This window comes from Sinocyclocheilus rhinocerous, unplaced genomic scaffold (genome assembly GCF_001515625.1).
Source record: "Sinocyclocheilus rhinocerous isolate Xijiao unplaced genomic scaffold, SAMN03320098_v1.1 scaffold184, whole genome shotgun sequence".
Taxonomy (NCBI): Eukaryota; Metazoa; Chordata; class Actinopteri; order Cypriniformes; family Cyprinidae; genus Sinocyclocheilus; species Sinocyclocheilus rhinocerous.
This window is the reverse complement of record NW_015659717.1, coordinates 895,146-908,236: the sequence shown is the minus strand read 5'-3', so window position 1 is coordinate 908,236 and position 13,091 is coordinate 895,146.

Sequence of the window (13,091 nt, the reverse complement as noted above, 5' to 3'; positions counted from 1 at the left end):
TTTTTAAACAAAGATGGCACATTGTGGGCAGTTTGTTATGTGCAGGTTGGTCATATTTTATTACAACATTAGGAAAACTTATTATATATGTAATTATAAAGCTTGACATCATTAACATAGTTTTAAATAGTGACATAATGTCATGATACTATAAATTACATATATTCATAAACATTTATATTTGAATAAGGATGGGATGAACTAATGATTTGGTTAAGTAGTTTTTCTGTTTTGTTTTGTGGTTTTAGTTCATGTCTGTTAGCTATGAGGCTATTTATATGCTTGTGTACAGATTAAAAATTTGGGCAGGGGAGGGGGGAACGGGGGTCTGTTGCTATACGGAAGCGCTTGCAGAAGACCTCAAGCAGCCAATCAGGGCCCGGCCTTTCATAACATATAATATCAAGCACACTAGCCCTTTCTTCAATGCAGGGAGGTGCGTTACAAGGGGCTGGTGTCGCGCTGGACAATCTGCTGAAATGGAAAACAGAATAAAAATGCTAATTTATGTAATATTAGAAGCTAATATTCACATATCGGTGGGTGCAGTAACAGCGGATGTTGATCGGTTACACCATGCGCGTTATTAAGGAGCACGGTTATGAAAGCAAGAGAGTAGTAAATATAATCCAGTACATCTGACAATATTTGAATGAATATCTGTGCCGTTATTCATGAAGTAAGCGACAGAAGAGCAAAGCACAGCGTTTTATGAACAGAGAGCCAGTCAGCACATAGGCCTGCATGCTGGCTGTGTGCCACAGATGCCCACGTTACCAATATCTCAAAAACACCTGCCAAAACCGCTGATATAAGACTCCCGTTGACCGAATGGACATATATATCTTGCACACAGTGTATATTAATTCTGTAAGCATTATAATACAATACAGGATAGACAGTACAATACAATACAGAGCAGAACACACCCACTTTTATTGTAACAGTAATCTTGATACAGTGCTGTATATATATATATGAGACATAAGAAAACATAAAAGAACTGAAACTTATTTGATTTTAGCTAGTGGCCAAGGCAACAATTCTCATTTTCATTTAGAACTACAATTAAAAAACCACAATAGTAAAATAAAAACTAAATAGACATATTTTGGGGGGAAAAAACTATTCAAAATGACAAACACACACACACACACACACACACAAAAATTATAGTGAAAATATATATTTAAAAAATCTAATTCCAAAAATATTAACAAAAACTATAATAGTAAATCAGCTATACTAAAATAACTGGTGTATATATTTTTAAGACTTTAGTGTTGAAGCAGTCTTAAATCCAGGCTCTGCCACGCTCTACCAAGAACGCATCCCGGTACATGAAAGATGATAATACAAAAAATAAATAAATAAAAGAGAGATCATGTTAAGTAATCCTGCTTGGTTTGATTTATGCTGCTTTAGAAGTTCATATCCTTTTTATCAAAGGCGTTTATCTCTGTCACAGCTCATTACAAAACACTTCAAACATGGTTTTAAAGAGGTGGATATCTGTTTGATTAACAAACCCAGACAACAAAGAGACTGAGAAACACGACCAACCCCTTTTTAAGACTGCAGATTGGCAAATTCTGCTTATAGCTTTGTCAGCAAATCTACACTGCTTTGGTCTGCGGCCCCCTGACATTAGTGCTTATGATAAACTTGTTTGATTCCTATTCATTTTCACCGTAAGATAAGTACAATGGACTACACAAAAAGCATTTCGACCATCTCAAGCATGTTTTATAATACCCAAAAATCAAACAGTTCAACCCTTATGCATGTTATCATGTCTGTCAGAAACTTTTAGGCTGGTTGTCGGTTGGAATATTAGAACTAAACATCAACATAACACACTTTTGGGCATCAGTCACTTCACTGAATACTAAGAAATAAATAATTATTACCTTACAATCCATCTGTTTTTAAATCCACGTCATTTGAACATCACAGCATCACTGTCTGTCAAAAAGTAACACGCACAATACACGGTAGTATGAGATGCATTACTTGGAAAATCCACATTACCAGATGTTTCGACTACGATATCGCTTTCTGAGAAGAACGCGGAAAATGACGGACAGAGCAGCTTCAACATGCTGTCTGTCAAAAACAATAACATACGTAAGACGTAATGCACATGAGTATAAACTTGTTCTTCACTCGTTGAAATTGACCGGTTTTTATAAAATGTAAGTCTTCTCAGCTGTTTAAAAGATTAAGGCAATTATCAAAGTTTGATATAATGTTGTTTAATTTTCCAATAAAAGGTGATTCAGTTTTACATGATTTGTTACATTTAATTAGCCCTTAGAAGCCTTAATAGCAACATACTGTGTATCAGTGCCATTCTTGATTAAATATATATTTATAAGAGGAATTATGCATCAAAAAATATAAATACATGTCAACTCATACATCTCCAGCTCAGGCAAAACACTCAGGAGATTATAAACCTTTTATATCAAACAAACTATTTGAAGTTGAAATTCAGTTTTAACCTCTACACTCAGATGTGATGGACGCCTTATTTAATAAAGCTCTTTGGCATTGGGAGAGGCTTTAAGTAAATGCATGTAAATGTAATGGAGCTGCTTACGGTCTGTCCTCTGAGACTTTGGGTAACACTTTATAATAACGTTCAGTTGTAAGTCATTTATAAGTGATTAGTTAATGATGAACTAATAATTGACAAAACATTCATAAGCGATTAATGAGTGATATGCTAACAATCTGTGCATGTTTTGTTAATTCATTTACAAGTAATTTATAAGTAATTAGTTAAAGATTAACTTATTAACCATTTACTAAGGATCTGTTTGATTATTTCATGATATGCTATTTTTTAAGATAACTTACGACAGATTTGTAAATCATTAGCATATTACTTAATAATCATTTGTGAACGTATAGTCATGTTTTGTAAATGATTAGTTCATCATCATCTAATCACTTGTAAATGATTTATAACTTAATCTACAACACATAGCTACAAATATTAACATATCACTTATTAATCATTTATAGTCATGTTTTGTAAAAGATTAGTTAATCATTAACTAATCACTTATAAATGACTTACAACTGAACGTTATTATAAAGTGTTACCGAGATGTGTTTTGGAGATGCTGACCATATAAACATAAACAGACATTTGTCTGCAGTAGATAGATACTAAGAGCTTGTTATTGTAATGTCACCCCAGAGATGAAAGTGAGAGATTGAGAATATTATTCAATTCATCAATGACTGCAGACTAAAGATGCAATCATAGCAGACACATGAACGTGGGCCTCATCGTAAGTGGTTGGGCTCCGTATAAGTTATGCTGTTTAGGGCTGATCTGAAACCAGTTATGTTTTTTTTTTTTTTATTGCCAGTGTAAATAGACAAATATTCTGTTGCATAAAGAGGCCCTATACAAAGATATGAGATCAGAAATCAGATCTGAATGTTCTTGTTCTTTAATTAAGGGAATTAGGTCTTTGATCTGTGTGTCTTTGGCTTATGCTATTATGCTTAACACACTACTGTTGAAAAGATTTGGGTCGGTACAACTTTTAAAATTATTTTGAAAGAGCGCTATTTTGCTCACTGAAGGTGCATTTATTTGATCAAATTACAGTTAAAACAGTAATATTATGAAATATTATTACTATTAAAAATAACAGTTTTCTATTTTAAGATATTTTAAAATGTAATTATTCCTGTGATCAAAGCAGAATTTTCAGCATGATCCTTCAGAAATCATTCTAATATGCTGATTTGCTGCTCAAGAAACATTTCTGATTATTATCAATGTTAAAAACGGTCGTGCTGCTTAATATATTTTTGTGGATTTCAGGATTGATGAATATAATAACAGCATTTATTAAAATGTAAAAGTCTTTACTTTCACTTCGGTCAATTTAATGCATCCTTGATTGATAAAAGTATTAATGTCTTACAGTCTTTTGAACAATCCTTTTGATTTTTAATCATTTATTAATTATATGCGCTCAAAATAAAAATAGCTCAATTGTTACTCTACAATCAAAGTACAATCCAAGTGGTGCAGAGATAAATCTGTTGCACTTTTTCCAACTACTTCAAATTTAATTACTGAAGAAAAAAAAAATAGTTAAATTGTTAATAATGTAAAAAGTTGATTTTGAAAAAATCGATTTTGATTCAGATGATTAGGTATGAAATTAAATATTGCAAATATTGCATTCTCCTCTGTGTATTCTCTAGAAAAAAAAAGAATATTACATTAGAAAAAAAAAAGAAGAATTCTAAATTATTGCGTAGACCAACACAGAGAGATCAACTTTCAGAAAAGAGGAAGCGGTAGAGGAGGTACATTTCAGCTGGTCCTGCTTTTAACAGATCAAAGAGAAAGAAAAATATAATTTATAATGGTTCAGCCAGTTGGTCAGAGAGAGGCACAGGGTAAAATAATATGCTTTTGATCAACCAAACAGACAAATAAAAGCATTTAAGACTGTATACTCACAAAGAATCCAACATTATAAAAGATGTTTGTGTACATTAAATGACAGGCACATAACCAGACACATATTAGTCTATATTATCAATATGAAAATACAAGCCGTCAGTTTTCAAAAATCATAAGAGCAGGTAGTTTAGTGTGAGAAATGAACAGTTCCTGTCCTCCAACAAAAGAAACCCCATAGTTTACCCCCTGTCTCAACAACTGTGCAGCCATCTGTCAGAAGACAACTGCCTGCGGTGTAGCCTCCTCAAGATGCTATAAGTGGAACAGACTAAATAACAAGTCTCTGACGCGGCTTAAAGGGACTCGAGACAGCTCCCAGCTTTGGCCAGTGTTACTTCGGAAAAGCAACAGTAGCTTCTGACATCAAGCAGACCTCTCTGTGCTCTGTGACGTCTAGGGCTTGACACTGACACTGCAGTCTCTGTGTTGAGACGAGTCATTGAAGAGAAAGAAAAAACACTGAAAATACCAAACAATGCATGCTGGGTATGAGACCATTGGCATTGTCCTCTGAACAGGAATCAATTGTGTGGACTTTCATTTTTCCCACTGTAAGATAGAGCTGAAGGTGTTAAATTTGCTCAAAGACCTAACATTTCAAGGCCTCACGGTCAAATGCTCAAAGACGGCAAACAAGGAAACAGTCCATTTCATGTTTTTAAGAGCCTCCAAAGTTCACCCAAAAATGAAAATTCTGTCATCACTTACTCACCCTCATGTCGTTCCAGAACATTTAAACTTGTTTAACCATTTTAATCAATCTCAAAGGGGTCTAAAACAACATTGGACCCCATTGGAGACATTTTTAAAAATATCCACATTAGAAATAAAGTCCTATGGGTTTGGAATAGGGGTGTGCGATATATATATCGTCTGCGATAATATCGTAATTGTTGTTTTAACGATGTGTGATTTGACATTATCTAGTATTTTGCAAAAACCATTCAAAACACCCCATACAGAGCGCACGCATACATTACGAGAAGTCTAGACTAGTGCGTGTGCGCATTTAGAGTGCGTTCTTTCACTGCATGATTCAGTCTATTAAAATGCATTTAGAATGAACACAAATTCAAGGCATGATGGCAGAAAATGTATATATTTATACCATTTCATATAGTTAATAATCAATTTCACATTAAGAGTGCCGTTTGTCTCCAAATATTACCATGATTAACGTTACAAATGTTATATTAATTTTTTACAACAGTTCAATAAACAAGAAGTTAATGAAGAGACTTACGTTTTAGACACCATATTGCCTGTTTTTGCTCTATTTCGACAACAAAAATAATAAATAATGAAAAATAATTCTTTCTTTTCTTTCTTTTTTTTTGGATTTTTTAAATCATTTCAAATATCAGTATTCAACGTTTTATGTTTAATATATCAAAACATGATTTATGCATTTGTAATTGCAGGTTAAATGCATTCATGTCTTGTATTAAACAGTGTGTAAATACATCTAAATGCCACTTCAGACGCAGCTTCTGGGTTGATTTCATTTGCTTGGTAACAGCTCAAATGTCTTATTATTCTAATTCACTGATTAAATGTAAGAATTTCACTTAAAAGATAATAGACACTTTTAGAAAAAAATGGCTTTATAAAGATAAAAATGCCTATAAAATGTAAAAATAAGTTTAAACTTTTTAATTAATTTCTCTCAGTGTGAACTGACCACCACACAGAATATGAAGAATATTAAAAACATTAGGAGTCAGCTGTCTTCGGCAGTCCTTAAGGTACCAGCACAATAACACACTCAGCAAAATATCATCTAATTGTCGTTACCGATAAAATCCCAGAAAATATCGAGATATTATTTTTTGTCAATATCGCACACCCCTAGTTTGGAATGACATGATGAGAACAAGTGAATAATGGCAGAATCGTCATTGTTGGGTGAACTACGCCTTTAACTGGCCTATCCTAACCAGCCAAATCTTTACTCACTCTCATTCTTACTACTAAGCAGAAGAAGTGATATAACTGTTCCACAAGATTCATTTATTCAGCTTAATTTACTTCCTTAACTGACAGTCTCATTCAGACCAGAATTTAACTGGATATCTGTCTGCATGTAGTACTTGTAATAAAGCAAGAGAATGAATATGATGATGAATATGTAGGCCTACCCATTCAATTTTTTTCCACAATTTCTAAAGAAGTCAATAGCGATTTAAATTTCTTGGTCATAATTTATGTGTCACAGTAATAGGTCAAGTTCAGGTCACCCAGCTCACCGTGGCTTATATCACTACATTTTTGATGAAGTCTTACTTATTGGAAACTCCATAAGCTTCAAAGCAAGCCTTTACAACATCAGATAGGTTAATGTTTTGAGAATTTACATTTATATTCATATAATGACCTTTGGTGCCCACCATCATGATCAGCTCATCAAGAAAATCTTTCACCTGTAAAATTCAGTCTTTCCAGATAATGTTCCACTACAATCAGGTATACATCTGGATAATATATTGTTAGATGGTCATTGTTGAGAGTGTTTTATCTGCCACAGCTGCAGAGCCTCTGTGAGCGCAGTATTTGTGGCAGTAATCTGTCCCGGGTCGCTCTCTATGGTGCTGAAGCCCTGCTTACCCTGCCATTCAGAACCAGCCTGCCATCGGCCCACATTACCCACAATGCACATCTAGCTCCTGCAGCGCATACAACTTTCAATGAAAAAGGTGTAAGACAGTCATATATGCTGAAAATGATTGCATACGTCAAGCTAATCACAGAATGACACACTGCATTGACAACCGCATCACAAACACGTCTTGAAAAGCACTTCTGACTCTGACGTGGGCGTCTGATGTTCAGAATAGAAATATGCCTTAATGTTCGCTGTGAGTTTTGCCAAATGTGTATATTTGCTCTTTAAAGATCCTCACTGACTCTCTGGTGAGTCACTTGAAGTCATTTTCATCCTTCTGTGTCTCTTCATAGTTTTTTTTCCCACCTCCCCTCCCCCGTTTACCCTTCGCTCACACCCACTCAGTCTCTCTCTCTTTCTCTATCCTTCCCCTGACTCCATCCTCTTGCCTTGAAACTGCATTACAGTCATGGTTTCACTTACCGTTCAACACAAACAGACACTTAGGTAACTTCGTCTCATCGGGCCGCGCTGAAATTCATTGAATCACGAACAGCACAATAAACTCCGGTTCAGCTGAGCTACGCCATCCATCCAAGGCAGCTCCGCTCCAGCTTATGAATGAGAAATGAGCTTATGAAATATTTTAGATGGTTCAGGTATGCAGAGAGTGAGACCTGCTCTTTCCAACAGCATTGCATTCAATATTAACTACATTTCCTTGCTCAATGGCTCAGCAAAAGCAGAGAGCCAAGATACTCAGATCTGTTGACTGTACAGAACTGTGATTAGAATTTGAACCCATATTATTCACTCTAATGGCCTCCCAAAGGAAAGAGGAATCTCTTTTCATTCGAAATTTTGGAGTTGGTCAGATTCTTTAATGTTTTTGATGGATAGAGTAGGAAAAAAGTAAAATACAGTAAAAACAGCAATATTGTGAAATATTATTACACTTTAAAATTATTGTTTTCTATCTGAATATGTAAAATGTCATTTATTCCTGTGATGCAAAGCTGAATTTTCAGCATCATTACTCCAGTTTTCAGTGTCACATGATCCTTCAGAAATCACTCTGATCTGCTGCTCAAGAACCATTTCTTATTATTATCAATGTTATTATCAAACAGTCATGCTGCTTCATATTTTTGTGCAAACTATAAAACAGAATTTTTCTGGATTCTTTAATAAATAAACATTTTGAAAGAACAACATTTATTTGAAATAGAAATCTTTTGTAACATTATTGATGTATTTACTGTCACTTTTTATCAATTTAATGCATCCTTGCTCAATAAAAGTATTGGTTTCTTAAAGAAACAAATATGATCCCAAACTTTTAAACACTGTTGAACTCATCATAAAAATCTTATGAGACTAATTAATCTGAGCTATGCCATCCATTATTATATCTTAATATTCTTACGTCAATAATTGTCTTTTTTGCTATTGTTTTAGGAGAATGGTACTTAAATGGTATTTAATGACACTTAAATGGTATATAACTGTTCAGTTTCCTGAGCTATGATTTTTTAAATAATTTTGTAGTTGTAATTTTATAGCTTTTATTTTTTTATTATTTATTTTTGAAACAAACTTAATACATATATAAATATATAAATACATGGTATATAGCTGTCTCCTGTGCTTTGAAAGAGTTATTTTACATTTTATTTCGTATTTTTGTTGTTATTGTTGTTACTATTGTTTTATTTGAAACATTTGAGACAAAATAGATACTTAAATGGAATATAAATATTAAGATTCCTGAGCTATTAATTTTGATTTTTTAGTCATTTTATAGTAGATTAACTATAAAGTAATGTTTTAATACTCTTGTTGTTATTATGCTCTGGGGTATCTGCCTGTTTCCATCATCCTGGAAAACGTTTATACTCGTGAGAGTCAATCAGTGAAGCTAATTTCTAATTTGAGAGCTGCAGTAATCAAACTGTATGACTGAAACGTCACTGTTTTCTACAAACTCAGTTCTGAATCCTCCCTTTCTCTTTCACTGTCACACATGCAACCTCAAAAATACTAAACTTTTTGCTTCAGATATATACACAACTGAAAAGACAGCCTGTGATACGCCTTATCTGCTCTGTGTTGTATCTCTGGGGAGGTCGCTGAGCTTGTTGTTGTGTTCAGTTTTCACGCCTGAGGAGAGCTGGGAGCCGCTGAACTGTGCTTGACAAGGTCAGGTCTAGTCTCCTCTTGTACACTATGCGGTGCATATACCTTAGTCTGCATTAAGGAAAGACAATCCCAAGCTGGAACGACACCTGAGGATTTTTAAAGGCAGAAGCCACTGACGTATGCATGAGAGAAATATAGCCACAATCTCTGCAACGGTTAGAACCACTGTTGTTCATACTTAAGGTTAGGGATTTGAACACACCCTACACAAGTCCTGATCTTCAGCACATATCAGCAACTGACACCTCATTATGTGGTTTATTGTGGAGAGGTGTGATATTATTTTTCACATACTCGCACTGAAGGTGGCACCCAAACCAAGAGATCAGAATATCATAAAGCGGTTGGCTTTTTGGTTTCAAGCAAGCCACAATCCTGAACACCCTAGCAACACCCTGGCAACCACTGCCAATCATTCTTTGTGCAGTCCATCCAGGATTTTGCAGTCAACTCCACAACTTGCATTTTTGTCTTATTTCTACAATTTTTCCACATAAAGAAAACATTAAACTGGGGGGGCCAAATTAGCTAATCAAAATGCATAATTCAGAAATCAAACTTGCATTCAAAGCAAGTTAATATATGAGGCTCATTCAAGTGACAAAAATACATAGGCCTATTTTATATTTTAAATATTTAATAATATGTAATCTCACTGTGTGTATGTGCGTGTGCGTGTATGCATGTATATATATATATATATATACACACACACACAGTATTTTTCAACATTATTTTACTGGATATGCACCTTGATTTTTTGAATGAATGCAATCACTGATAATATTATTATAAACTGCAAAACAAAATGCAAAAACAAAATGACGCCGTGATAAGAAGAGACCATGTACACCAAATACACAAAATAATGTTCTTTTTAGCAGCATCATATGACCCCTTTAAATGGTAAAAATATTAAAGAATGATTTAAAATATTTAAAGTGTCACTGATTACATACTGTACTGATTCAGTGCAAGTGTGCAAGATATTGTCTAACACAATACTGTACTTTCAGTATTTACAGTTAACTGTACTCTTAGCATCACTAACACAAACTGCATAAGAACATCAGGATTATTGCTGCAAAACAAGACAAAAATGCCACAAATATTGTTGCAAGCTGCAGTGAATTCATTCATTTTAGACTACAAAAATGTTTGAAAAATGTCCTGTAAAATCCTAGTGGAATAGTTTGTTAGCAAATTTGTAAAGATGTACTTGAGGGAAGGAAAACAAACGTTGTCCTGTCAAAATTCATAATCACATTAGATGTATTTCTGTGCTGATCTACAGCATGATGCTGCCTATCAAGAAACAGTGCACTGTCAAGATAAAATATCACACAACTAATATCAATGTCTTGTGTGGATACCAGATAAGTAAAATACATACAAGCAGTCATGATCAAGATCTGTCAGCTAGGCTAAACTCTGAGCTTGTTTGCCTCGTACCTTCTACGTTTCATCTAATATTCACCAGAACTTCATACTGAGGGCTCTTACCCTTAAAAGACAACTGCTCATATCAACAATAACAGCAGCACAAATGAAAGTAGCTTTAGTGAAACACTGATACTGCCTTTCAAACCACTGCACAACCAAACACAGGAGAATTCCACCATCTTCTTAAGAACACAATCACAGTCAGTCTAAAACAATACTGTTTTATGCAAATCCAAAGAGCCAAAGAAGTGAAAGATGCAAGAAAAGAAATATCAAGGACTTTCTGGGCTAGACCTTTTCATCAGCGCTCGCACCAGCCAGCACGAGGGAAGCTGATGAGTCATAGCACCTCAGAACACCGGCCTTTGCACCAACCCCTTATGTGTTATTTACAAAAAACTTGAAAATATGGTTACATATAGCCAAGTAAGAGAGAGAGAGACTGAGATTTTGAAAGTGAGCATAATTATTAAGGATGATTTTCCTAATACAATATTCAGTACATATTGGCTTGTGCACAGGACATAAACAAAAACTGAAAAAGATCTAAGAAGTTAAGATGCATATATAGTTAAAGTCCTTAAATCAGTCTTTAGTCTCTTTATAAAGTGTCTTGAATACCACAAAATGTTCACTTTATCTCAGTTACAAAGTACAAAAATGCTTCATTTTCATCTCATTTTTCTGGGGCACGAGGTTCACCAAACTGTGAAGACACTTTTAATGTGTAAAGAGGTGTGAAGTGAGCAGGGCATGTGGTGCATCATAGAATCTAAATGTAAGACTCTTTTCATGAACTTGATGATAATCGTTTCTGTCTCTCTGTCTTCCTGTTCAACCTTTGAAGCATTTGTTTTACTATTGGGCAGAGTTTAAGAGGTTAACGCATGCTATGAGCAGTGCCACTCAAATCAGCTCTTTTTCTGTTGAGCATCTGCCCAAGATTAATCTAGACATGTATTCGCTCTGTATTTGAAGGCCTAAAAATACCTGCACTCAACAGTGAACAGTCTCTTGTAAAATTGTGCTGCTCCCACACTGTCAGAGTGGAATGAAAGTACCTGCGGATGTCATGTTACATCTGATTTTTTCATCACTAAAAAGAGAAAAGGTTAACATGACTCTTGGCCTCATTGATTGCTAGCACAGCCATGATGAAATAGTGGTCCCTACAGAATAAACCAATAAAGCTAAAGGTGACACTGCGGGAGATTCAAAGATGACATCTTTATCGCAATAGATTGAAAAAGATCAACTGGTATTTACTCTTATTCTTTCCCAAGACAGATTGCTTGGTCATTGTGCATTATTCCCACTCCACTTATACACTGGACCTCACGTTCAAAGCAAAGTGCTCCTGGTGACAGAAGCTAAATCCCATTAAAGCATGTGCAGGTCATATTTCACAATAAATTCAAAATATATATACAATTTTAGGACTATTATAATAAATATTTACATTTTTTAATGACAATTAACCACATAATTTGCCCAAAAATATTGCAACACATTTGGACATTTCACTTTGTCACTGTCATGATATATTCATATTGTGTGTGTGTGTGTGTGTGTGTGTACACACAATATATCAAGACAATTACAAAGTGAAAATTCCAAATATGTTGCAATACTGTGTATGTATATATTATATATTGTGTATTTATGTGTCTGTGTATGTATATAATATATTCTTATATGTATATATAATATATTATTTTACACACACACACACACACACACACACACAGTAATAATAAAGTAATTATTAATAAATTTTTATATTAATTTTTATTATATACAGAATTATATATATATATATATATATACACACACACAGTAATAAAGTAATTATTAATAATGTGTTACCTTGGCAATTAAGCCATTTCACACAAAAATTCTCATTAAATGTAACACATAGGACTTTTTTTAATTCCTATTTTCTTTATGGTGATTTACAGTAAAACAAAAATAGATTTTAAACATTAAATAAAAAAATTAATACATAGATCAATATATTAAATAATATATTAAATGTTCAGCATGATTCAAGCAACACAACAATTACTGATGCATACATAGCTAAATAATATATAATTATTTTTCACAGTACTGAGAACTGATGTGCTTAACTGTTTTGGAAATAAAGGCACAATGCAAAAAAAGTAGGAATCCTAAAATTGGGCTTATTTTTCTCTCTCTTTCTGGTTTCTTATTATAGCACAGTCTTGTATTTCTTTCCTCTGAATTTGGGGTGTAATATGACCCGGACATTCTTGACAGGCTAGGTTCGATGAGATTCGCCCATTCTTTAATGACAATGAATACAATTTCAGACCAAAGCAAACA